This window comes from Mus caroli, unplaced genomic scaffold (genome assembly GCF_978045245.1).
Source record: "Mus caroli unplaced genomic scaffold, Mus_caroli_1 scaffold_8, whole genome shotgun sequence".
NCBI lineage: Eukaryota > Metazoa > Chordata > Mammalia > Rodentia > Muridae > Mus > Mus caroli.
This window is the reverse complement of record NW_028227263.1, coordinates 92,392,501-92,397,160: the sequence shown is the minus strand read 5'-3', so window position 1 is coordinate 92,397,160 and position 4,660 is coordinate 92,392,501. Positions and strand designations below refer to the sequence as shown.

At 42.0% G+C, this 4,660-nt stretch overlaps 1 non-coding gene across 1 annotated transcript; it reads left to right on the top strand.

The window, feature by feature from the left end:
• The first annotated feature begins 2,959 nt into the window (after positions 1–2,959).
• Positions 2,960–3,101, top strand: LOC115031638 (small nucleolar RNA SNORA48). Its single transcript, XR_003837307.1, has one exon. It is a non-coding gene; the product is annotated as a small nucleolar RNA SNORA48 (small nucleolar RNA).
• The last annotated feature ends 1,559 nt before the right edge of the window (positions 3,102–4,660 follow it).

Here is a 4,660-nt window from a genome sequence, read left to right as displayed (position 1 = left end):
GTCAACTAAAGCAAATTGATTTTATCATATATCCTCCAAGGTTTCAAAGAATGAAATTCACCATATTATAGCATAAAATTATTAGGCTTCTGATCTTTCTTGGTCACTTCTTTTTTTTTTTTTTTAAAGATTTATTTATTGATTATATGTAAGTACACTGTAGCTGTCTTCAGACACTCCAGAAGAGGGAGCCAGATCTCGTTACGGATGGTTGTGAGCCACCATGTGGTTGCTGGGATTTGAACTCTGGACCTTCGGAAGAGCAGTCGGGTGCCCTTACCCACTGAACCATCTCACCAGCCCTCTTGGTCACTTCTTTACTCCCATTGATGGAGGTAAATAAGAGAAACCATATTCCCTGGGAGGTATACATTCCTTTTCTCTATGCCTTTGTTCTTAGGGTTGAATCTTTGATTTTATTTATTGAGTGAGGAAATAAACCCTCTTCTAGAGTGACTAACAGCAGAGCTGGCTGACCCTGACTGGCACATTTCCACTACTTGTGTGAGTGTGTGTACAAGGCCATCTCTTTTGTTCAGATGCATATTTGTCATAGTGTGCACATGGCATTTTATGCAATGCAAAAACAAGAAAGTATGCTATCCTCTGTTTTAAAAGTTCAAAAAAAATCTCTAACAATCTTAAACGTACTTAGCTGTCTTCCTGATATCTATACATTTTTTTTTATTTTGACATTTTGTTCTACTTCTCCAGAGCTTTGTAAACATGCCAGTCAATCAGCCTTACTCCTCAGTCACCAAAGCCAGAGTTGTTGTAATTACAGGCTAGCAGCATCTTGGAGATTTCTTCTTCTATTTGATGGTTCCAACTTAGTCAATGACTCTGTATACCAGCACATCTGATAGCCTAAGACCACGGCAGGCAGAACTGAGCTCTGTGTCTGACTCCTTCACTTCTCAAGACTGATCGTACAGTGTGACACTGCACTTGTGGGAAGTTACTAGATGCAAGTTTCTATTTTGTGTGGTGTACCATAGCTTATTTTTGATGCTGAATTTACTTTCCTTGAGCAATGTGATTTCAGTAGGTTATAAAAAGCAAATACAGACTTTCCTTTGGAATTTCAATGGACTTAACAATGTGTGGTAAACTGTGAGCTAACTGTGAAACCAAGCCAGAAACCTTTGATGAATCCTCTTCTAGTGTTGAAAAAAAAAGTATTCATTTTTTGAAAAAAAAAAGAAAAAGTGTTACATCAGTGGCAGCCAAATGCTGAAATGCTGTACTCAACTTAGTTTGATTTTCAAACTGAGTTTCAAAAAAAAAAAAAAAAAGAGAGACAACCAAATGTCGCCTTACAAGGGCGTTTTTCTTTCTGAAATTGTTTTCAGATGCTGAATTCCCAAAGCTATTTGCAGGCTCAGTTTAGGAGACAAGTCTGCAGTACCCAAATTGGTTAATTGCACCATTATTATTCAACAAATAGAATTGGGTTCTCATACACAAACAAGAAAACACCACAGACAGTGTGTCCTCTCCACTGTCTCCTATCCTGGGAATGGCAATATTGTGATTTTAATAAGTGGGAATTAGAATAATCCTTTATTTCCCCATTGCCATCAACACAAAGGTTTTCTTTTCCAAAGGTCACAGCTAAAAGGAACAATTTTGGCTCCATTGCTAGCACCAAGGGATACCACTTGAGTGGCTTTTAGCAGGGCCGACTTGGCTGGCTCAGAATGCATGAGTGTCTTAGCCTATTAAGGTATTCACACCCAGCCAGCCATGAAGGCAGATGCTGGGCTGCTCTGTTATTAGATTTAATAAAAAAGCAAAACAACAACAACAACCAAACAGTCAAATTTTGTTTCTTTGAATTTCTCTTCTTTCCTTACTTGATAATTACATATGTAAATTATTCAGTTGCTTAGGTGAGCAAAAGCCAATACAAACACATACTTCATGCCTTATTGTTATTTGGAATTTATACCAGGAACATAAATTATATAACTGATTGATCCTAATCTTTACCATGAGAAATTCATTTGTTTTAGAGAAGCAAAAATGGAGATTTAGAGATGGAAAATTGTCTGATCAGTATCAAATGGCTGAGACTCCACAGTGTGTGTCAAATGGCTGAGACTCCACAGTCTGTCTTACTACGATCTTCCCTAACACCACCTCGGTTTCAAAGCTTTGAACAAGAACTCTCTCTATTCCTTTCTTCTTAAAGGATTCTTTCTCCCTTTATTATAGGAGGATATGTGTTTCCCTTGTTCAACATCCCTAGAATTTATCACTGTCTTCAGTGTGTGTAACTGTGTGTGTGTGTTTAATTATTTTTGGTGTGCTTGCCTTAATTCACCCAATAATTAAATGAGGAAATTTTCCTTCACAAGTATATTTTAAGTCACATAAATCAGTTAAAATATGTAATTATTTTTGGTGTGCTTGCCTTAATTCTCCCAGTAATTAAATGAGGAAATTTTCCTTTGCAAGTGTATTTTAAATCACATATATCAATTAAAAAGAGGTATTTGTACCTCTTTAGTATTACCTTGGTATTGAACTAAAGGTCCCAGAGAAACAAAATAAAACAAAACAAACATAGCCATATTACAGGTTCTATAAGCTAGTTTGGTTGATGGGAATATAATTTGCTTGCTTATTTGTTGTGTGTGTGTGTGTGTGTGTGTGTTTGTGTGTGTCAAGGTAGGGTTTCTCTACATAGTTCAGGTTAACCTCTAACTCACAGAGATCTGCCTGTCTCTGCCTTCCAAGTGCTACCATGCCCAGCTTAATTAAGATTTTGTGATTGTGAAGCTAAAGTGCTACAGATACACAACTGAATCACTTGGGCTGTCTTACTTCCTTTAGTTGTGTCATTTATAGCCCACCTCTGTGTCTGACCTTGTGACAACCAAGGAAAACCTTTAGGAATGTATTACTTTAACAGGCCACTAGTTTATTGCCACACAAACCTAAAAGTGCCAACAGCTCCCATTGGCAATGAGCAAAGAGACACTATTGGTGGTGTTGTTCCTATATCAGTCAGGGACAGTACAGATGGCAGTGGCTTGTTCATCCTAGCTTGATGCCTGGCTTGGTGACCAAAGCTGTTTTATGCCTAGGACTCATAAAAATCAAATCAAACCAAATCATATCCAGGCAATGTAGCACAGGAGGAGGAAGACAGACAGAGACAAGCTGACTGCCATGCCATCCACAGACCTACCTTCCACTACACAGCACAGATGTGCCTTAGACACCCACTACACAGAAGCAAGATGTCACCCAGGCTGCCAGCCTTGTGTCCAGCCTGCAGTGGTAGCCATCATAGTGTGTATCTACGTGGTGGGGTCAGATGGGTGAGAAGGAGAAGTGAAACAGCTTGAATATTATGAAGAGAGATGGAACTGGAGAGTCAAGGGTGGAGAGGAGGAGCCTGTTGTCAGTGGCCAGCTCCACTATGAGGGGCCATGTCAAGCTGCCACTAAGACCTGTGTCTGGGTCTATGGCTATTCGGCACAGGGTGGTGTCCATGGGTGGCTCATATTACCACTAGAGAACATGGTGATGTCCCTGTTTCGGGCAGCTGCTGGGAACCACGTGGGTGTCTAGGAGGTATGAACAACTGGTCCTGCCTCTCACTGCCTGCTGCGTTCTTGAAAACTGTCCCAATCTCTCACCAGCAGCAGCTTTCAGGAAAGCTGGCTCTGCACCTTGACTGGACAGCAGAGTAGAGAGCTGGCCATGCTGGCAGGGGTGTGGGTGAGCTGGCCCCAAGGAAGTAAGGGAGGGAGGGAGATCTGGCCCTGCCACTCCTGTCATGAGGTGAGTGAGGGGGATGCCCTTCAATCCTTGCCACCTGAGGCAGTTGGGAGAGCTGAGCTGATCATGGGGTAAAGAGAGCAGGTGAGCTGTCTCTAACCCTGACCAGCTGCAGTAGTCTGGAGTCCTGACCTTCTGTACCTTGCCTGATCAACATAGTAGAGCTGGCCTTGTTGGATGGTTGTGGTTCAGGTGATTCATCCCCGAGGATGAGAATACAGGAGAGTTGACAGGCCACTCATCTGCTATGAAGTGGCATGGGTAGAGGGGTTATGTGCCACAGCCTCCAACACCCAGTACCTCTGGTAGTTGGGAAAGCCAGCCCCAAGGGCATTAGAGCTAGAGAACTGACCCTGCCTCTGACGCACGGTGGTACTGGGTGACTTAGTCAGAGTAGTTTTGGAGAGCTTATTCTGGTGGTGTGAATAAGGGAGAGCCTGCTTACTGACCAGATCAGATACCACTCAAGCCTAGATCCAGGACTCTGAGTTGGTCCACCCTCAAATCTCTATTAACTGTGAATGGTTGGAATTTGTGAAAGGACCAGTCCTGCTGGTCGAAAACTTCAGGATTTCCATGACACAGGTTACCCTGGGGAGGATATCCTGGTGACAATCCAATATTGATGGTATCACAGAAGCCAGAGGTCTTGAATCAGACTAATGACTCATTGCATATACAAACTGTGACACACTACAGCTTCCATGATGAGCTGTTTTCTATGCTTTGGTTCTTGTGTGTGTATGTGTGTGTGTGTGAGTTTATCTTTGGTGAGGAGATTGCAGGAATAAAAGGCAGATATGAGGAGATGGGAGGATGAGTGGGGCTGAGGTTAATGACCTGAAACTCACAAAGAATGAATGAAAAG